Consider the following 23,740-nt stretch of genomic DNA (forward strand, 5'->3'; position numbering starts at 1 on the left):
TTGGGGGGGGGGGGGAGGAAGGATGGAAAGTCACACGTTACAGTAGCGAACATCACTGCATGGGGTGTGATATGGATACCTGGGTTGGTTCCTTCGAGAATCTACGGTGCCACAAATAAGAGATAATGTTACCCTGGCTCCGCCTATCTCGGATCTGAGGCTGCTATCGTACACAGATAACCTCCCTGCTGCAGGATCTCCTGGAACGGTCGTGGAACAGATTTTCCTTTTTTTTCTTTCTTCAATTATTTGATTTTTAGTTTATCATTTTATTGGGGATATACTGGTTTATAGTGGGTATTTTTTTTAGGGTGAAAGGGGGTCAATAGTTTTATTGGTATAATAAGATGAACATTTTATTGGTACTTGGTAACTGTCATGGTTGTGAATCTGGTCCACTCCGAGAGGATCTAGGTTAGGAAAAATTGTGAAAATGGACGCGTCGTCGTGGCTGTGAATTTTCCATGGTATACACCATGAACAAATACGCGGTCATCCGTGGGATCGTAAAGTTGAACTACTTTGCAAACGGGATAAATGTTGTTTCTAGCCTAGCGAAACGTTAAATGAGGATCTTGGATAATTTCGCAATTTTCGAATTATACCTTCGATTACTGTCATCGGACTTTTATAAATTCTTGAATTATCCAGTATGTGTTGATAGTACAAAAATTTTACCGTTTTTAATCCCTGTATCAGTAATAAATAATTATATGAAAGTCGTCTCGAAAAATATTCCCTGATAATATCCGATAACGCGTTTTGTAAATTTTCACGATAAATAAAATACGTCATATATTGTATATACGTAAATATAATATATCCAGTAAAAAAAAAGAAGTTATCGTCTATAAGTTATCACGAGCAAATATTGACTCTAGCACAGTGAATACACACGTACAGCCTGATATTTCTATAATGAAAATTTTTCTATAAAACCGATATAAAGTCTTACACATAATATTTCAGCAATACACACAGCATACAGTATATCGAAGTAAGATATTAGTAAGACGGTATTTAATTAATCGAATAAAAATCCTTTATTATCGTGTCCTGGACTGTCGAACTTTTCGATTTATCGTTCGAAATTCAATGAAATAACGTCTGGGTCAGGATATCTTGAAATACTGCTAAGCTCTGTCAACTCTTCCCCAACGTTACGTAACTTCCGAGTCAATTGATTTACGAGCCTGACCGTGATTAAGCGGCCTCGTTTGAGATCGCAAACCCGTAAAGCCGAGAAAAGCCGTGTGCACGTCACGTACGGCCAATCAGTGTACACTGTTGAAACACCTGTTTAAGTGGGACTTAAGTACGCATTACAATTGGTACTATTTTTTAGCGGTAATACATATGTATACGGTGCTTAATGGTAAAACGTAACATATGAGAGTGAGAGAGAGAGACAAGGTGAAAGACAAAATAAGTAAATATAAATATTTAACCATCCGTTGACACACCGGGTCATTTTGACCCAGGACTGTTATTTTTTCGAAAGGTAAGATTTTTGACATTTTTTTCGGTACACTGCTCACTTTTCTTAAAATGACAATTTTCAATAATTCATAACAATTTAATTTTATATTTTTCCAAATTTTGATTATGCCAACGCATTAAGAGGCGTTGAAAGTGTATTCCTAATTTTTTACATAAAAATCGACCGAACGGTTGTTCGAGTTCGATGGACGAGCTACCGTCCGGGTCGAATTGACCCTGTGTGTCAGATTCGTCACCAGATATAAATGCGTCAACGAAAGGTCAAGTGTGAAATTGCTAAAACAATTAGAGGTATGTTAATTAAACTTTAAGCCGCGTATAAAAGACTTCTTTTTATGGGTACGATTGATATATAGGCGGATTGGATCGTGTCGCCTGATTGAAAATCAGTCGCGTAGTCCGTGAAATAAAAAAAGGAGAAATATATGGGGTGTGCATATATTGCTATACGTACTGTACGTGTATATATATATACACCTAAGGCAATGTATAGAATCCAAGCGAGATAAACACTGTATCTGGGTGGGTGTAGACGTGGCTTTACGAGGGGCCATTTCAGAAGTGCATTAATGCCGTGGGGTGTTGCGATAGGCTGGAGTTTCATCCCCCAACGTACATTCAACCCTTAAACCGTTTTACCAGAACGCATTTGATGCATTCGAGATACGGAAAATGGCAACGTGACGATGCAATGTAAATGGAGCACCGTCGGTTCGTTTGACGTACTAGTTTTGACTTCTGATCTCGTGGAGATTAAATTTCGATGACGTCATCGGGCTAGAATACGTCTATAAAAGTTTCGAGATCGGATACGTGATCGATAAGAGACCAAAAAAATTCGAGAGTAAGATTTTTGTAGAAAAAAAAATTTCATCACTCACGTGCATATCTGGACCGCAAGCTGGATGCTGTGGGCTTCTAATTAACCGTGGCTTATGAGGTCGCGCCGGGAAGTTAATCCTGAAGACAATTCTTAGCCATGCTGAAAGGGTAAAAGTCTTCAATTAGCAGACTATTTAGGTTGGGTTAGGTTAGGGTACTATCTTATCTTACTGCTGGGCACGGCTGTCCAAGAGAAGCTGCGCAAGGGTGCCGGATGAGTTATGTCGCTGCTACGCGGAACTTTCTATCCAGATAGGAGGAGAGGCAGGGCTGCTATAGCCGAGGCTCGGTTTGAGGAATCGAGGGACGGGAGCAATGGGAAAAGAGAAATGCTATGCGAAAGAGAATAGAGCGAGAGGGAAGGAGTGCACATATGAGAAGTGGGGAGAAAACTGGGCACGATGCAACCGCGGCGCACTTACCTTAACGGCTCGACAGATTTGTGAAGACCGCTGGGATAAAAACACACGATTACCCGGCCTGGCGGGAGGCGCACGTATAGTACCTACGTATTTAGCTTTTTTATCGAGTCATTGCTCTCTGGATAATGGCTGACATTATTCCTTGTTTTCTGCGCACCGGTAAACACTCCTCGCCGATATCCATTCACTATAAAATGCACCCAGTATGCAGCTTAGATTTACTTGGGATTTCGTTGGGTATTTATATTCTGAATTTTGACTTTTTGTTTGTCAAAAATGTTTTTTTTTTTTTTACTTTGGAGCGATTTCAACAATTTGGTTATGCAAGTGTAATTTTTATCGATACTGTTTACCTGAGATATTGTTTTATGAGGTATGTGTTATGGTTATGAGTGGTTGAATAAAAATTTGATTCGAATTCATGATAAATTAAACGAATGAAAAGTACCTAGTTCGATGGTAATGTCGACAGTTATTATTAATTAACGAGGAAGTATTGATATAATTAATGATTCTGAGACGATTGGAATGTCAATTAAAACGAGGTTGGATTAATTACTCGAAAGCCATAAAAGGAAGGGAACGCGTCTATTATACTTGAATACGTGTGGTTGGTATGTATTGGCTTGGGCAATTTTTATTTTACGGTGTGAAATTAACTGGAAAAATTGTGAAATCGTATTCGTTATATCGTCCTATGAGTTAATTAACATCCGGTTGTTCGAACTTTTAATAATTATGATCGATCAATAACTTTTAATTGTTGCAAGCATTTAAAAGTATCGTACACTCGAGTAATTTAGTAATATGAATCGTATACAAAGTGCTGTTCCAGTTTTGAAACTTTTTTTATTCACAATGGACGATGTGAGCACATGGCGGCGTGTTTGGAGACGCAACATAATTGGCTATAAATATCAGTCGACCCGTTGTTTATGCAGATTTCGCGTCGCCATAAACCGTCAAACATGAATAATTTTTCAGCAAGAGAGTCATCAGACTCGAAGTCAAACTGACCAATTTCTCTCCATTCCGAAAGCGGATCATGTAAAGTTACGTATGAATACGTGTACCTATGTGGCAGAGCATATTTCAGAGGCACAGCCTTATTTTCATCGAAGAGACAGGTAAATTGGTATTGGGTACGATAGTAAACTGCCTCTCATAAAGGGAAAGAGAGAAAGAGAATTACGTTCGTTCCAATTTCGTTGCGCATGCAGGAAATTTTATTAACCAAAGTATGTACATGAGAAACTGACAAGACGTATGTCAAATTTAAGGGACTGAGACAATATACAGGACAGCTAAGTTGACAATACACAGTTTTTAGAAAAATTTGAAGGTCAAATACCTTGAAGTATGTTGCGTAGTTACAGCATTGTCGAAAATCGACTCCATCGTTTTCGCAATCGTGGACGCAGTTTGCGGTGACATTATCATAGCCAGGGGCGAACTAATCTGTTTATAATTGCCTGTAAATGCGATACTAATTAGTTGAAAATCATTTATAGAGATACGGAAGGTTTATTAGGAGAGCGTGAATGCGCGAATATATTATTATACATTGTTAATACGTACATGACTGAGTGTCTATGGACTGCACTTTGATATTCCTTAATCCACTTCTTAATCCTTTACTATCTTATTGTTATCACGTCACCACGACTTTCAAGTTTGTTGCTGGTTTTTTCACCGAGGGACAAGACGTAACACACCCGCACGTCAATTCGTTCTCGTTGTCGTCGCCATATTGGATAGATCGCGCGGTCGATGCTGGGTAACGATATCTAGCGCCATCTACCTATAAAACAGTGGTGGGTTAGACAACTACGCTGTAATGACAGTTGGTGCTAAATCGAGTATCTTTTATGGTGAAAATTCGGAAGGTGAAATTCTCTCACTTAATCACGCCCTGGGATCGAAGAACGAGAAAAACAACAATCAGCTGACAGGTATTTGTTTCTCGTATTTTCCCATAATGAAATATACGCAATCTAGACTCTGTCGATCAGTACGATAACTCGAATTAATCGTACTGCTAAAATCTTGGGAAATTCAATTTGTGTTTTATATCACTGAATTTATCAGCACCGTGATAGAACCTAAAGGGGATACTGATCAATTTGAAAAAGACAATTACTATGACTATCTTCTATACACGCGAACGTCGGGACGCTCTTTTGTAGTCTGATTCCGAGCGACCAGATGGTCGACGCTCCCACGAAAAATACTAGGACCAGATTTTTGTATAATGGCGTATCGTTACTTGGAAATTTCTATAGCGAGCCAAGGGAATCTAAAAAGACAGACTGATGGCGGTACGCACGAATACGTTTTGGTATTTCTAAGTGGGATAATTTAGTAGTAATTTCTGAATGGGAAAGGATGCTTTTTTTATTTTTTTTCTTAAATAAAAATAATCGCTACGTCTATGATGATCATCCATAAGAAACCTGTGTTATGAAGCAGAGAGTACTCTCTCAACAAACCATTACAAATATCAACAATCCATTCGTCTTGTGCTATCTTAATATTGATCTAACCAGAAGTGAACACTATAAATTAGACTCTGAATGATTAACGAATGAAATAACCAGGAGGACCTGGGTAACCTATAACAATTAAAACTTGGTGCATTACTGAACGAAGGTCCGCTTGGTCTTCCACACGACTCCGCTACTCGGTTGCTCCACTAAAGTTTGTATTATGATCCATGGTTATGGCACCATTTTCATGCGATTACAGACCAATTAATCTAAAATCTTTTTATCATTTTTTATTCCCTCTATCCATGCGCGTAAGCTTGCCAGAAGATTATTACACTAGATTTTCGATAATATTAAATTTATTCATTGGATTTTCTATTACTTTTTTTTTACTCTGACAATTATGCTACATTTTTTTTTTTAACGACGAATGAGATGACGGCCAAAATTGTAATTAGGTCCTACCGGTGTTATAAAAAGAAAAAATTGCTGTGCTCGAAAATCATTTCAAGTTCAATGTAAAGTGCTTTTGCGTTCGTGGCGAAAAAAAAAAGAAAACTTTTTTAATTTCGCCCGACCTGTAGTCGCGGAGTTTTTAACGATTAAAATTGATTGACGTACGCTCGATTAAACCGCACGCTGGCGCCATCTTCGATAGGTTATATTGTCAAAGAATTTTCAAGTTGAGGTCACGATACCTATACTTCACTTTGTTGCTGACAATATTGACGTTGATTTAATTAATTATACGAGCTCCCAAAACACACATATATTTCTATATCTTCCGATGCTTTGATTTTTATATAAAAAATATTTCTTTTGAATTATATTAATACATCGTTGCAGCAAATCTTTCTTCTAATTATCATATTTACATCGGCTATCAATTATATTATATATAATACACTTATTAACACCAGTCCTCTCCTATTCCTTAAGTATCGGTATACCGCAGTCCGAATTACGACGAAGCGAGTATAGGGCTGTAAATTAATTAGTATAAAACTTCAGCGGGCATTAACGCAGCGAGTTTCGTGTTTCAATGAACGGCATGAGAGGTCTGTTTCGAGCGTGTCGTTAAAATTAATAGACGGTACGTATTATACTTGCAATAAAACTAATTGGAAGCCAGTCCACCCTTTAAATAATTAGCTCGAACCGCAGTATAGTAAAGATCACTCGTAAACATTAGATTCTAATAAATATTCCCAATAGACAAAGCAAGAAGAACAAATATACCCTTGTAACAAATAAAAACATAAAGTTTTCCAAATAAAATCCGTAGGAATTATTTTTCGAAAAATTATTCAAAAAAGAAAATAAAAATATACCGCTACAATACAATTGCACAGCATATCCCAACAGCAGATGACCACGTGTTAACCTAAAAATAAACAGAGGACCTTACAAATACATAACTGTCACTTGTGAAAAAGCTGTATAACCCTATAAAAAATATATAAAAGTCAGTCGTACAGCGTGAAAGTGCAAGTTTCGTGAATTTCGCGACGCTCCACCCGACTGGCTTTATTGGTCGACGCGTTCGATCGGCGTCGAGACACTAAATATATTTCACCCTCGTAAAGCACGTTTTATTGATACACTTATCGCATCGGACATATAGCTATCGAATGTAAAGATCTTTATACGAGCATTCGAATTTATTGTCCCTCGTATTTTCCAACGTCATTACAACCGTATGTCAATCGGACACGCCGGTCCCATATAACCCATATGTATTTTTTACAGTCTCCTCTTTCCCAGTTCCTCGATCACGACGGGTAGTATGCAGTTGCACTTAAGTGCATTCTGAAGTGCAATTATCTTACGATCAATAAAATCTATTAAATAGACCGGATCAATATCATTAATATCCAGTCTTTAAATTATTATTTTTTTGAATTTAAAAAAAATTTAATACCGATCGATTTTGAAATACGTACCATGGTGTTCGTATTAAGTGCTCTTATCAGTGGGCATAATCAAGCTTACGATAACGCAATAAAACTGCATTCTGAGATTCCAGCAAAATCCCTATGTTCAAATCTCAGTGTAATTTAAATATCAGCGAGTTACGTTACGGCCGGATGCATCGTGCTATTGGTCCAGGGTGCATCTGCAGCGAGCATACAGCAATATGCAAGTACCAAAGGTTCTTGTATACGGGGTGATATAGGTAGGGGGGCACAAGGGGGAGGGTTACTCGAGGGTGAGAACTAGACTGGGTGGGGTGCGAATGTAGGATGATTATGTCACGGTATGATGTATGTGGCTGGCATCGAGCCACGTGGTCGCCCACCCACAGCATTACGTCTCTCTCTCTCTCTCTCTCTCTCTCTCTCTCTCTCTCTCTCTCTCTCTCTCTCTCTCTCTCTATCCTTCTAGTTTGTCTCCACGAATCCTCGCGTATTTACGTAACAGCACGCGCTGTTATTAATTATTTTGAAATTGCCGCCATATCCGTATGATACGTATGAAGAAAACACAATTAGAATTTAAATATTAATATATAGAATTAACGTCAAAGTACGGCCAGTCTGAAAGAAAATTGTGGGTATTAAAAAAAAATGTAAAGCTAAACTTTAATAATTGCATTGTATACGGTGCAGTTGCATTGTATAACGGGAGTGCATCTTGCTGTTATGTATATACGTGTATGTATATATTTAAGGGATATCGCTTAGCCAACCGCAACAGAATGACGCACGTGAAACCAATCGCCTCACCCGAGCGCCGTAGGTCCTGTCTAACATATTCGCCACCTGTTTCCGAATTAACCGTTCGTTAATATGAAGCCACCACGTGTTACGTGACGTTTAGTTAATACCGTCCAGGAAATCGCGGTTAGTAAAACGATAGGGCGTAGCCCAGGCTCGTTTATTGATACCGAAATATATCTATATACCTTTAGCGCAGACATACCGTAAAAAGTTAAGAGTGACCGTATCAAGTAAAATTTGTATTATTAACCAAGAATAAAGCACGTGACTTTATTAGATAACGTAACGAAGCGTATAGCATATAGGAAATAAGAAAATGGTTTATTCTCGTTAGAAAGCTTGGGGTAAGTAAGCAATGGAGCTGAGTCGATATAAACAAGGCGGTGATCCTAACTTGGGTACATTGGCTATTTAGCTTTAGTTACATCGGCTGGGCTGAATTGATTCGGAGAAAATTTAAAATTGCGACACCGTAAATATTTTTGTAGTAATATCATTATGGGTGATCAGACGGGTTTTGGTGGGAAAATTTGCGATGACAAATTTGAACTTTGAGATTACAGGTGAATCCGCGAAAGTTGGTGGTGGGTGTTATCAGCTGGTTTCTATTGTAATTGCAGCGGCTGCTTTGAAGATGCTTGACACGTAAATTGGCTTTGGCATTTGACGAGAGTGCGTATGTCGGGCGGGAGTTGAATATTTATTTATTTTTTAAATTATTTATTCGATGGGGTGTTACTTATTGGAGGAATTTTGATTATTTTTTATATATATATATATATTTATGAATTTTTATTTAATTATACACACTGTATATAAGGATCGATTTTATTTACTAATTCAGATGCTTTATACAGTCCTGATCATTACCGGACTATTAATAGCCACTAGACGAGCGTCCTGCACGCAGCCATTAAAGAGACTTTAATTCCTCCTGATAACCGCGGAGTTTTTCGTTTTCTGTAATATTACGCGAAATCGTGTAGAAATTGAAACAGGTATACCAACAGGAAAAAATTTCATTTTACGATGAATTTGACGAATTAGGAAATTGAGTGTATGGATAAAAAAAATTAAATAGAACAAAGTTATAATTGAACAGTGTTCCTTCTCGACACTTGTTCATACGTATAATCATCCTAATTACGGCTTGTAACGCAATCGTAAAGTAGGCTAATGTCAATGCAATAGTTTGACAAGAGTCAATTTTTATTTTCCATTTAAAGTTAACAAACGTCAATTGACGCGCAGCTTCCCGTGTACTCGTCGTTACCGAGCTTGTCAATTTCACAAAGAGACAATCGAATCGCGCAAACAACCGGTGCCAATCGAACCTTGATTTTAATCAATGTTGCTCGACTTTTCAAATTTCGCAGCTGCATTCATCCCTGCAGATATTTTCATATGCAATAGCTTCACTTTCTACCTCGTCCATTTCGCTCACGTAGTTCCCTATGAACTCGACTTGTTTTTGCTTATTTCCCTTTTTTCATCATCTTTCATTATCCACTGTTTTCCCATGGTAGACTATACACATTGTATACATGACTATAATATATAAACTCCTGTCGCTATATTTGATTTTCCAGCACGCTATCATAACCAAAGGGATTCCATAGCGAGGCTACCAGATCAATCTCCAGCGCAGCTTCCATACTGAGGTTCAAGCAAATTCATCACGAGGTAACCATAAGGGTGAGTACTCGCTATCACGAAAGGTCAATAAGCACGACACAGCATACGAACACGATACAGTTCAATTGTACCCGAAAAAAATAAGTTAAAAATGGCATAAATTAAAAAAAAATGAAAAAAATAAAAAATTGGACTTATCAATTTTTTACAAGTATTTTAGCTAATTTGCCTATCTAATTCACTGTGCAAGGAACGACTATAATATCCAATAAACGATTCAAACCGGAAGATCACACGACTGATACGTTTCCTGCCTGTGTCAGACTTCCGGTCTATTCAACTTTTTATTTACGTTTCGCTTCGAAAGGGAGGAGCAGCGTCACCCGCCATACTAGAAAATTTGAAGTTTCGTAAAAGCGAGCGTCACCCATCTGTCCCAGTGCCCGTGCGTGCGTGACGTCACGTCGCGCATAAAGGCGACAGACTACTACGAGTACGTTGCAAAGTATGCAGCGTGCGTCGCACGCATCACGCAACTGCACATGCACATACCGAGCACAGTGCAGTTGCTATCCTTAGTATTTACCGGCGCCTGCTATATTTATTACGCAATGCCCGCATACAAATAAGGCCGCGTACACAACCGACAAAGATCTTGTCTCGGTAAGTCGAGACTTCACAGTATGATCCGCATACACAACCCGATACGTAATCGTACTATTTTAGTACGTTAAATTAGTATGGAATTGTACGGTAGACCGAAGCAAGGTCGTGGGTACTATGCGAGACGGAGTTGCGTAAGAAAAAAATTTCATTTGACAAAAATTCCAAATTTCTCAGCCGACAACGTTTTGCATACTTTTCCCAAGCACCGGCGTACCATTCGATGCTTTTAAAAGAAGACTGAGAGATCAGAAAGCGAAGCCGAAAGAGAGGAGCCCCAGCCATTCATGGAATGTGAAGATTCTTATCCCACGCTTGCTCCTGGTAGATAAACGTGCGTAAGGTCGAATTGAACTTTTTTTTGAAAATTTTTTTATATCTCCTTTTTTTTCTCTTCTTTTATATCCCATATTAATATACCATAATATACCAATATACTTGCCATTCCAGTATGGGTCTTCGTGGTTTTTGGGCATGTCTCTTTGGAAATGGGTTCGAGTTAGGTTTGGTCATTCCTGGCATACTGTGGGTATACATATATCCTCGGGCTAATATTCGACAGGGTGAGTCAACCGGTCAGCAATCTAACCTATAGAAACCCGCACTGTGCGTCGTCTGGTATTCGATTACCTGAAGAACCTGAAACCGTACCAGGTTTTATACCTAGGGGTACCTGGGGTTCTTGGCTTTTCTTATGCTTAGGGTCATTGGTTTTTTTTTTCTTTTTCTTAAATTTTTATAACGCACCAAGAAATGATCTTTCAATGATCATTTCTTAAAGTTGAAAGGGCAGCTTGTTCTGTTGGTACTAAATTTATTTTATTATACGTTATCGGCAACACCTGCCTAGTGTCATTTACCGATTCACAACCGGTTACTTGTACTTTGCTTGAGATAAGCCCTATATACTGGTATGCCCCTCTCTGTCCCTCTCTCTGTAGTGCTACGCTGCAGATCCATGTGTGGAAAAAGTGACTACCATAGAGAGGATAGGGAATAACACACGTTGAATTTGCAACGCGCGCACTTTGTCTACTTCGGACGTATGGGATTACATTGTGGAGAGACCTTTATACCAGAATTCCTAATGCACAGTGCTTACTTGGATACTCGTACTAGTACAGGATTTCAGCGGTATATTTTAAAAGATGTTATATATACTATACTACACAGTATAGTATATATTAAAGTAACCAGGGCATATGTGATATTATACAAAATTATATTTATTCGTACTCTATATTAACAGCATCGGTAACGAAGCTTACGTCTCCACCTTTCTAATGCTGTGGAATTAATTTTTTTTTTTTTGGTTAAAAATAGGTAAAAACGGTAACACCGCAAGCCGTGAGAATACAATCGAAAACCCAATCACGTAGCGCCAACCCACTTTTCCCTTGAATACATACCAGAAGAACTCTGCCGAGGGAAATAGGTACTAACCACCTATAAACTCAAGCATGACTAACTCACAATTAGTTCCTAATTGTCTCTGAGTATCCTTCGATTACCAAATCTTAAGGAATTCGCTCATAAGCCGTACCATCAACTTCCCACTGTCAAAAACATGTTGTTTTTTCTAATCATTATAAAATTTCCCGATAAGATTTCGAAATGTATCTCCTATACTCCGTTCGAAGTAACTCGGTACTACCGATAATTGAATATACAGACTCAGTTGAGAATATTCATTCCCATACCCGGTGCACGATAATAAACAGAAGCTCACGGGGTTCCGGATATACATGCATTTATTCTAAAGACACGTTACCAAGCTAATAATTCAAAGTTTAGTTACAGGTAGCCAAGCCGATTCTTTCCACACCCTACGGCAGCTCGTGAATTCCCAAGTCCCAGGAATCCAACCGGGGATCACGCGACTCCACCTATTCCTTCGGAATTGCGTCTCCGTAGCGCCACTCGCGGAAAAGTGCTATTTGCTTTGCGGTTACACGTTGATTACCGATAGTCAAGAAGAAGGCAGGGTTACGGGCTACGTAGGAAAGGAGGTTAGCTGGGCGATAGAGAGAGAGAAGGCATATTGGCGAGTAAGGAGCGCGAGCGAGACAAAAGATACGGATAACGATTGCAGGCTTTAAAATAGACATCGTTGCCTCACAGGTTGATAAGCAGTCAGTATTTCCGCAGGATACGATCTGCCGGCCATAAGTAACGGTTAGGCAGCGGCAACCACTCAGCGTCCCGACGCCCGCGTCCCACCTGCCATACCGCAATTTCATACTTATGGATATGTCACCGATAGCCTCTCCTGCATCCAGTGGCAACTCCTTGAAAACTGATACTTCGTAATTACACGTATGCCAATGTCTAATTATCAGTAGCCGATTGGAGCGTAGCCTAAATAATGTCTGTCTGACTGTGCGCGCGGTATGACGTGCTTAGGCATGCGTGTCAGGTAGCTGGTCAACATGTGTGTAAACCAAATGGGATTAAGCTGGTTAACCGATAGGTCGTTGAAATTGACATTCTCGTTAGAAAACTTACCTGGCACAGTTTGGATGAAATTTTTTTTTTTCGACTGCTTTTTGACTCGAAAATTTGTGAATTGGTATATGACGATTATATGACTTTAGGAATTGCGTAGAAGCAGCCGTGAATGTATTGTGCCCTACGAGGAGTGTGGGATTGGGAATGGCTTTAAGGGGCTGGACGAGGCTCAGGGGTGAATATGCGAGAAAGCCAAGTTTTACGAGTTCGATTCGAAGTCCGGGCTAATCGGCGACGTCTGACCGTAATTTGGCAAATGTCCTCGTTTGTATACAAAACGCGATTGAATGGGTGCACCGAATAGGTCCGGGCGTATCCTGTAGTCCCATCTGGAGCATTGTCGGAAATTATAGCTGCAAGTGGATGGGAGTGGTGTCTATGTGTATATGGGTGATAAGGGATGAGAGAAAATAAAATGGGCCTGGTCAACAATCAGTCCCGGACAATGAGAGACGTTTTAATATATTCCACATACTCGCGTGACATCTGTTCACGTACGTGAGCGGAGCGCGGGCGAAGTAACGACGAATCGCGAACCCATTGAGAATTGGGCATGAGTCCATTTGGCGACGGCGACGGGTAGCGTCGTTTATAAGAGTCTCCCTGGTACCGCACTACGTTTTCATTTGGGTCTTGTCGGCGTCGTTATTAAGAATTAAACAGACGGCCGATGCGCCCGGGCAATATCGCCGGCGAGGAATATTTCAAAACGTCAACAGCGATATCAAAGAGCGTTTAAGACCGCTTAATTCTCGAGGCTCAAGGCGCTCTCCAACGGCAGCTGCATCGCCAGCGACCGGGACATGTTGACAACCCCTTACTAATGTTCGTAATTCCTTATTCCGCTGGGCACAATTTATAAAACGCCACGAGTTGATTGTCCGCTGAGATCCTGGGATAATTTGTTTGAAATTTGGTCTGGAGATTACACGAAAGTGTAACGCTTTGATTAATAACGCTGAAAACTTGAGAGGCGAACTCGGAGCGATGGGATTAGCCTGCCGCGTACGAGAGGCCAGCATCGATTAAGGTCTTACGCTTAATTCACCTGGGCGCAATCGTTCCTTCTAGAAGGATGATGACGTTAAGGATGATCTTGGCCTGGAAAGAGTCGAGAGTTCACGAAAGAGGATCGATACGTAGTACGGATGGGCGTTATACAAAAGTTCTGGTAAAACGTCCATTTTTCAAAATTGAGCAATGAATTGTACACTTTGACATTTTTTTGGTTATACATTATTTTCAGTATTTATTTTTCAGGCCCACCGCTCTCGACGCCCTTGACTTGTAACATCCTTGTATTCTAATACAGTTAGTAGGTACCTGGTATGTACCCTTTAAAATCATAGGGACTGACTGTCTCTTCTCCTATCCCCGCCTGGCTCTTTGTGGACACGTGAGAAAACTACTTGAGATACACGTTTAAAGGTCTCGAGAATACCTATTATTATGTGTACCCGGTATAGCCACTGTTTTCATTCCGTGGGATTTTTAGGGGCGAAATATTTGGGTCTACGCCAATGGTGGGTTCGGCTCGCGTCTAGAATTGTTATGTCTGGGAATTGCTTTGAAATAAAGTGCGCGCGACGTTGCATCTCGTTGTAAGTTTGGTTCCTGTAAAAATTAGCTTTGTGAATCGGCCTTTAAGACCGGACCTAGACAGTGTATACTTATAGGTATACCACTCGTATAAATAAGGTTGGTTATCAGTGTACTGTTCTGGAACAGATAAAGAGGAACTATGACGTGGTAAAGGATTGTGAGTAAAAATTGTGCAATTTTCATAGACGCCACTGAATATCTTCTTAGTCTTTCTCCTCGTACGTTATCAGTGCCATTGTATAGTATATCGTGCGCGTAGCCATGTTTATCACTACCTATGTATAAACGACGTAGATTTATACTGAAACGTGGCTTCCGCGAAGGTTTACTTCCATCAGATCTGCTTTCTTTTCCCATTGAATTTATTTGGACATAAAGCCGAGTTTACATTTGTTTTTCTCTCCTTTCATCGAAATGCCAAATGCAACGTAGAGTAAAAATCATACGAAAGTCCCTATAACCCGGTATGCGTCTTTTCGTCGGAACGACTCGTGGGCTATATTGAAATATTTTCGATGGAATTTATATACCTTGTGACGATAAAATTCTTATAATATTCTTAACCAAAGTTACTTTCACATATGGTATCACACATTGGTTTACATTTTTATAGACGTCATATCAGTGAAATTCGTAATTTCATTCATAAAGGATTTTATTTTTACCTTATTTTCATTTCACCTTTATTTTTGTCCGATCTACTTTGTACTCTCTTCTTCATTCAAAGAGATTTCGTTTTTAGTGAAGTTGAAAAAATGAAATTTCGGTGCTTTTTTTTTTTCATACGGTGGGTATATTATTTTTAGTGTTACTGGTACTTTATTTGTATCTATATGCAATGCTGCAACGAGGCTTGAATTAAGGCTTGGGTTTTGAATCGCCAAATTTTTTGAGTCACCCTATAACGTCTTTGTCGTGGGTATCTGCCAATTTGAAATAGTACACGCGAATTTCATCGCTGAAGGTTTTATTGGGATTTCTGGTATTGCGCAATCATTCCTGCTTTAATTAACGTTTCATGCATACACGATATCCAGCATAGGTTATTGTATTATAAATGAGTATATAGGTATATGCTACACGGTATCAATTCAGGATGTGGATTTTTGCGGGAACTTTGAAATTCTCCAAACACCCAACAATTCCCAGTAGCCTTATTAGATTACGATAACAGCATCGGGTGTTTATTTCCGTATACGTAAACGGACAATGAATTTTGTCGATGCGTTGGATTTTTTTTTTCGAAGAGACTCGCACAAAAATACTTGGATTTAAAAAAATCGTGAAATTTATGTGGGTACGGTAAACATTTTTTAAGCGTCTTATGGCGAAAAGCCATATGCATGATACGTGTACTGTAATCTGTATAAAATTGTGTACGTCGGTAAGTAATTACGTATGTACAAGCTTAATCTACAAATAAGCCAGATGTGGGTATGAATGTGTTTCGGTAAGAAAAAAAAAAATGAAAAAAAAAAGTCCCAGTCAACAAGACCGTGATCAATGGGGATATTTGCAAAATAAATGACACAGTCGATGCGCGAAACTTCTTGCGATGTAAGGACTTCGTGGAATCCAGGTGCGATTGAAAGAGACTTCAAAAGATTCGTACGAGACAGTTGGGAATAATGAAGATTAAATTCGAAATTGAAAAAGTTAAAAATCTTAATTACGCAAAAAGGAACACGAAATTAGCTGTATTCGGCATTTTTTGTTTAATATCAAAATATTACAATTTCTCGTGTATATGTATAGGCGACTGCCCTTACCTACCCTTCTTACCATATTGACATTTCACTCGAAATAGATATTTCTCTTATTACTCAATTTTTTTTCTTTTATCCATCAAACCCTTATATACCCAGTCGATAACGCTTATCAAACTTCTGCGTAACTCCGAAGGATCGGAGTTTGGTAAAATGAAAAGGGATAAATAAAAAAATATATATATATATAAAAAGTCAAGAAAAGATAGTCTAAGAAATAAGTCTGAGCGTTCCTAAAGTATATAAATTCGGACTGCACCCTTCCCACGTGTTCGTTAGAGTCCAAAAGTTGCCACGCGTCAAGTAGAGCGTTGTATAGGGGATGGTTGGATTTAGGGTGGATTTCTGAATAACCTTCGTTATTCGAAATTTCATGAAGACGTCCCCCCAGCATCTCGATTGAGTTACAGAAGAAAGAAAAAAGTCCTCGCAGAATATAAAGTCGTAACGTATTTTTCATCTTTTCGTAAAGCCTGTCGATTGACTCGATTTCCTGATTCCACGCCAATGCGCGAATACAAGCATATACTATCTTTATTCTAAGTTATATATATCCCGTAGGGTAGGTACCTACCTTACCTACGGGATAACGAGAAAGTAGATACTATTGAGAGCAGGAGACCCTGAGATCACGAAGGTGTCTAGTATATCGTGTACCACGACCGTGGCTGGACCAACTCCCCAGCATCTTACTTCTCTTTTCTCGTCTGGCAAGTTTTTCTACCGGTGAACGCGATTCATTGTACTCGAGACGCGAACCTGTTGGCGCCACGCTCTCTTCCACGAGACGCATTGTCGTCACCACGAGGACAGTCACTACGTTACAGAAGAGACAAGGCATCTTCTTAAATCAGTAGAACTCCATTGGATACCTTATCTCGAAAAGATCAATAATCCGAATACCGTATATCAATATAGCAATAGCCAAAAAAAAAATTACGTTATATAAATTAAATCCAAAAAAAAAATCTTGATTCAATAAAAAAAAAATTTATATACAAAATCAATTAAACGCATAAATGTTTTTAAATACTTGGAAATTAAATCGGGGTAAATATTTTCAAAATTTTTCTACGCTCTTATCAGACGTCTTTGGCACTGTCAAATTTTTGATGAAACACAAGATGACCATTTCACTCGTACACGTTGCCAGTCGGCAGCTAATTGATGCTTAGAGGTTGGTAGCCTTGAGTCGAGTGTGGACCACGACTGGCTCCAGCGGCAACCAATTCTGCTTATCTCTGTCCTTATTCATCCTCAGCCTCCTTTGGATATATTTTCCTCCTTTTACTCTCTGCTCTCCTCTCGCCTGTCTGTCTCTCTCTACCCAGTGTTCATGAAACACGGTACTCCCGTACTTGGACCTACCTACGACCGACCTACGTACTCGCTTAAAGTTCCGTGTTCCGTAGTCAGTAATGCCTCGAGAACTTGAAGTTAGTAAAGCAAGATTAAAGAGAGAGGAGTCCATAGCCTATAGGTATGAATCTAAAGAACGAAAAAAAACCCATAAGCACGTGAGCCAGAGTAATTGATGTTGATAAAAATTTCATTAATACGAGTAAAGAAAACATGTGCTAAAAATTTAATCCTCTTATTCTCAATTCCGTTCCAGATATTTTTTTCTTTAATTAAACCATGACGTAATAATACGATATGGTACGCGACACTGTACAGTACGTTATAAAATTTTTATTTATCGATATCCTCTAATCTGAATGCAATGTTAAACAAATAAACTCTTCCGCTCGTGCTTCTATATATATATCTATATCTTCAGTGTGGATTCAGTCAAGAGCACTTATCGATTTATCGGTTAAAAAAAATACTCTACTATCTTATCATGACTAATAGGTCGATGACGGATTGGGCTCCGTAGCATCAAGTTCCTGTCTTTTTTTTTTTCAAGACAGGAGTACCAACCGATAGGAAGAAAAATAATTCCAGTGTCAATTTCTTGCATCGTGTTTTTTGGATCTAGTAATTTTTTTTATTTTTTTAATCTAATCGGTTAATTAACTATGATATACAAATCTGCTCTTTGGTACAAGATTCCTTCGGGGTATATATATATATGTATATATAGGCTTTGAAAATTTTCAGCAACGTTGCTGATTCTTAATTCAAAATTTTTTATTTATTTATAATTTCTTTGTACAAGCGACTATAGTCTTTTTTTTTTTCTAATGGGATTTCATGTATTCCTGTATCTGTTGCTGGTACGTCCACGTGTCATCAGGTTGCTACATTGCTCTTAATTAACGTAACGTCGTCAGGGACACCACAACAGCAACAGAAACTTCGCGACGGTTAGAGACCCCTTGCATATCATCTCTCTCCTAAGTTCTCAGCGACACGTCAGTCCATTAGTAAATCTCGTCATTTACATACATAGGCCATTGCTGTGACTTAAGGTTACACAGTGTAGAGCAGCAATAATTCCAACGTGTATGAATAACGTTTCAGCAGTATGAAAATCATGGATTAATCATAGAGCAAGTTGAGCAGTAAATCGAGCCTCAAGAAACGTTTCTATTTAACGGACACCCGTGTTAAAATCACTAAATTTACACGAATCATAAATTTTCGGTAAAATCACAACTACAGTCGCTCCACGCGCTAGAGACAAAAATTACGTAAATTGTAAAAAATAATTTTAAATTTTCTAAAAATTTATTACATCCATCAGGTGCGTTGCTGATACTACAAATTTGTCTGGAGTTCATTTTCATGTGACGACTTCGAGTGCCACTTGAGCGGGTCTCTTATTCGACTGGCAGAAGTGTTTATATATTCTATATACGTTAACGGTACCAGCAACAGATCTCAAGACGGTCCAGCAGCATCCAGCAGTGATTTGATAGTCTGTCATGACACTTTGTTCCATCTTATTTCCGACTGCGTTCATCGTCGAGTTTCTAGAAGCCCGAGAGTCGTGTTTGACAAATTTGAAATTTCTTTTTTTCTTCTCAAACACGTACGTTTAGCGAGTATAAAAAAAAAGAGTCACGTGACGCCATTGGCGTAGCCTCAAAGTTATAGCCGGTACACGACAGTTATGCGGAATCCGTGCGTAACGTCAGACGTCTCACCTAGCGTCGTTTCGTATGCCGTCGCGTTCCATAGTTATGAGTCTAAATGATCTCATATCGATGACGCATCGTTGTGAATAAAAAAAAAAAAGAAAAAAAGGAGAGTAACTCGTTTTTCTTGTCGAGAGATAAAGATAAAAATTTTAAGAAAAAAAAAAAAAAAAATGCAAGAGGGGTCTCAGCTGATTTTGGTAGGACTGCTGGTGGATAATGCCTGACTGTGGAATTGGGTTAATAAAGGTACAGGTTTATGTACTGTGAGAAAAAGGGAGGAAAATCCACGATTACGATAAGGCTGGCAGAATCGTAACCGAGGACAGATTACATTTTGACGCGGCATGCAACTGTGAGAATTGTAGGGGCTTTCAGAAGTATACTTGGACGCCACAACGATTTTACGAGTTTCTTTGTTCGACGAGGAAGTAACACCTTGATAATAGAGTCTTTTAAGTGCTACGTACTTGAACGTCACGATAGAGGAGCAAAAGAAGGTATTTCAGTGCATTGCAGGAGGTATGTATACGTATATGGGTATATTGTATATATGACGATGATAATACAAGATAGAAAATTGAGGTTATAAACACACCGTCCTGACTTAATGATTATACATTAAACAGCAGCTATCGAAATATGATTTTCCGACTGTTATCGTTTCTCGAATTTATCCGGCGCAAACTAATTACGTGAATTACGGGAATTTTGATGCCGAGTGTTTACACAGTTATTTCGGACGAATAAATTACGCGTGAGCGAATGGTTAATTAATTTTACAATTATCAAATTTGAATAAGGGACCACGATGTTCGATCGGTATCGATATTAATAATTAATATGAGGTTTTATAAGAGTTTTTGGATTCTCTTAAAAAATACCGTACAGCTAGTATACAAAGAACCGAGGAAGAAGATAAGCTTGTTTTCTATTACCGATGCTCTTATCTGAGATCTCCATGCCGATCCTCGTGAAATCGATCGAGCTTTGTAATCGATACGTATTCAAGACAGCTCGCAGGACTTGCTGGATTTTCCGTGACCGATTGTAAGAAATATTGAAAAATAAAAAATACATAATAGGCACGTAGGCAATTAAAAAATGTATCTGTAGTGTTCTTATTTTCATGGGATGTACGTATTTATATATTTAGTGCGTCGTTAGAATTAGTATGAAAAATTAATATTTAATTTTTAATCCAATTTTTCTGAGTTACTCCAATACGCTGCTGTACGGTGCATCGTATGTTTCTATAGAAGCCATGACTGTGCATAACACTGATAGGGAACTCAGGCTGCAAAAGGGATTGGGTTGGCTAGCCTGTAAGAGCGTGGCTGATGGAAGGGGAAGTCTAGGCTCGCCTTTCTCGGCATCAGCGCGACGCTTTAGTTTCGGCTTGCCGCTCCGCCGTGACGGGTATACGCGTCGCGCGCACATGAACTCGGTTTAAACGTTTTCAAGTAGTGTCTTGGATAAGATTCCCGTGTTTGTGACTATTGTATCGTTTCGTATAGTGCGTGATCGCTGGATTTATTAGTGGGTCGTGTTTATTTGAAGAAAAAAAGTGTTTCCGATAACAGTGAAATGCATGAAGCGTAATCTTTATCAAATATTCGACGGTTGGAGGATATTACCATTGGATTACTTGAACCTCGTGTCACATGGAGAATTTGCCGTGAGGTGAGTAAATAAAAGTTTTTACTTCTAACGATTAATCGCTTTGTCGGTAACAATTTGTCATTCGTGTACCAGGATAGGGTTTTCGAAGCGCGTAACAAAATGGTAAACCGTTAATAATGGTAAAGCGTTGCCTGTTTGTATCGATGATTCTTTTTCGCCGTAACCTTACGCTCCTCCATGTTGTTTTTTTTTTCGCGTCGTCTTCCTCACTACTTCTAAGTGTATTTACCGACGGAATATTTTGGTCCGTACCGTTCTGTCATCCGTCCTGCACATAAGGTGCCGCGGTGTAACCTGTTTAAATGTTTTCCTTGTTCGTAAACGGTATTTTCGGATTCCTAAGAAACGAGAGAACGAAAAGAAATGCGATGGCTGGTACGGCATCGGTGCGTTTCATGGGCTGCTATGTTTGTTTTAAGAGACACCACCAGCGGTGGATCTGTTTTCCTTCGAGGGTTCCTCTGTAACACGTGAAGCTACGATCTGCCTGTGAATAACTCTTTACCTCGGACATTTTCGTACAAGCAGACATTTATTAGTTCCTGTCTTGGAAACAATTGCAGTTCGACTCGTTGGCAAATATTTACGTAAAATTGTCATTCGTTTGCCTCGTTACGTTCTTTAATACGTTTCTCGCGTTGTCGTTCCAATTCCTCGATCCCTCGTTCAACTTCATTCCTTTCCGACGTCCGTTCCTCGTTCGCGTGAATCTGCCGACTTGTTTACCCAATAAAAAATATCCATTCGGCTTGCTCCGTCGATTTTTGGCAGATATCGAAAAATCTTACTAGCGTTTTCACATATTTCAGCGAATCGTGAAATTATTGACGATACGAATTTGTTTTTCGAAAATTTATATCGCGTCGCGCAAAGCCAGTTGCACGCTCGGAAATTAATAGGATTTATTTCACGCGCTTTGACGTGCACCGCGTGTAACGCATTAATGAATATTCCAAAATAATATGAAAATGGTATAAAGCGACGAGTACCGAGTACCAGCAACGTCTACCTGACAACGTAGCCTCCAGCAACTATTTCGATTATTCAGCAACGATAGTTAGTACCGCAAAACGTAGTAGTTACACGGTTGTTTCTCTTACCCTGTAACCCGATATAAATTTCCACCTCAGTCTATTACGACGGAGCGAGTATCGCGTTCTCGGGTGGAAACCAGTTTTTGACGTTTTTTTTTTCTTCCTCGCCGTTCTTATGCTTTTTTCTGAACTTGCTTTCGTTGTCCTATGCCTATATACAGCTCTCCTTGCATCTCGCTAGGCATTGACGACAAAGAAAGAAATAATAAAAATTGACCTGGAATTCGACACAGGCTAGACTCGGTCCTTGGGCGAAACCATAATACCTGCTTTTGTACGAATACCACACGACTACACCGTGTCAGTATTATTTGTGAAAAATTAAAAAAAAAAAAGCACTCCCGAAATATCCCTAAAAATGTCAAATCTGTATACAAAGCACCAAAACGATCCACCTCGCACATACCCGAAGTATTTTTTTGGACCCAGAAAACTAAAAACTCGATCCCCAGATCATTCGAATTGGCAAATTCAAAAAGCGTCCCGAAGCGAAGAACCGTACAAAATCTAAAGTAGAACCCGAGCCCGTATCCCATAATAAAAGTAGACACGAGTAACGCCGGATATAGAACGCAGCATCCGCATCTGCATCCACGTCGAAAATTTTGTCTCTTACTCTCTCACACAGTCCTAGGAGACGCACGAGAGAAAAAGACAAAAAAAAACAGCCAAGAACTCGCACTCGGAAAACTTATGGGCAAACTGGAGCGAAAGATGGCGCCGAGAGTTCAGGCAAGAGCAGCCCGTGAATCCTTGAGATTCGCATAGCAGCTTACGCTATCATTTTGAAAAATGACCTATGAGCTTCCAACGTAAAAATTTAAAAATTTTTCCACCCATTATATCGAATCCAAAATCCAAATTAGTCCTTTGTTAATCGAGGTCCTGAACCGGTGACAGGTGGTCGCTCCTAGATTGAAAATTTCGAGAACCGGCTTAGAAAAGCTCTCCCTGTACCCTGTACCTACGGTACGTCTATACATGCCTACACACATCATACAGATATAATGCGCTTTCATCTGAGATGACCGAACGCGGGGACCGTGTTTATCTCGATAGGCTACTAGCACCTACCGAACCGGTTGCTGGAAGTAAATTAACGATGCCGCGGGCGCCATTGTCTCAGTGGCAGGTTCGAATTTCAGTCTGGCCAAGGAAAGTGGCTGAACCAGGCGGTAGACTTTTGGTTCCTTTACACTCTTTTTTTTTTTTTTCTGTTTATCCTCCTTTCTCCTCGTTCCTCCCTAACCATTCATTGCCATGGCCTTCGCTCCGTTCAGCTGTCACTGTCTCTCTCACTCGGTCCTCCCTCCACCGCGCCTCCCTCTCTCTCGCTCTCCTGTCTCTTACTCCGTACGTAACGCTCGTCACCCGTAAAGGCGAGTGGCACTGTAAATATAGTACAGAAAGGTCGACGCGACTATAAAGCCAAGGAAAGGGTCTCTTTCTCTAGCTCCTGGAACAGCTGCCACCTTCTTACCCTTAAGGGTCGATCCTTCCCTTGACCTGCTGGACTCCGCTTCTATCTCTCCCCTGATTCCCCTCGATTCGACGTTTCCCCTCGACCCCTCCCACCAGGCGGCCCTGCGGTTAGCATCGACAGTCCGATCGAGACTGTTATCCATTAAGGGGACTAATTAACTTTTATCGAGTAGACGTGTAACCCCCTCCTTCCTCCCCCCCCCCCCTTTCCCCC

General features: G+C 39.6%; 1 protein-coding gene and 1 long non-coding RNA gene across 9 annotated transcripts in view; one reads left to right on the forward strand and one right to left on the reverse strand.

Moving 5' to 3' along the window:
• LOC107263853 overlaps positions 1–4,557 on the reverse strand; it is an 87,512-nt gene extending 82,955 nt beyond the window's left edge. Inside the window, exons 1-3 of the long non-coding RNA XR_001536776.2 lie at positions 4,383–4,557; positions 4,156–4,276; positions 2,382–2,482 (exon numbers count right to left, since the gene is read on the reverse strand). This is a non-coding gene — a long non-coding RNA (uncharacterized LOC107263853). The remainder of the gene's footprint in view (positions 1–2,381; positions 2,483–4,155; positions 4,277–4,382) is intronic.
• A 16,116-nt stretch (positions 4,558–20,673) lies between these two features.
• LOC107263850 (fat-like cadherin-related tumor suppressor homolog) overlaps positions 20,674–23,740 on the forward strand; it is a 217,462-nt gene continuing 214,395 nt past the window's right edge. For all 8 annotated transcript variants that reach the window (XM_025081169.1, XM_025081168.1, XM_015731491.2 and 5 more), the window contains exon 1: positions 20,674–20,950. The gene's annotated coding sequence lies outside the window, so the exon portion shown is untranslated. The remainder of the gene's footprint in view (positions 20,951–23,740) is intronic.

The sequence above is a fragment of the Cephus cinctus genome, unplaced genomic scaffold (assembly GCF_000341935.2).
Source record: "Cephus cinctus unplaced genomic scaffold, Ccin1 Ccin1_scaffold0167, whole genome shotgun sequence".
NCBI classification, from domain to species: Eukaryota; Metazoa; Arthropoda; class Insecta; order Hymenoptera; family Cephidae; genus Cephus; species Cephus cinctus.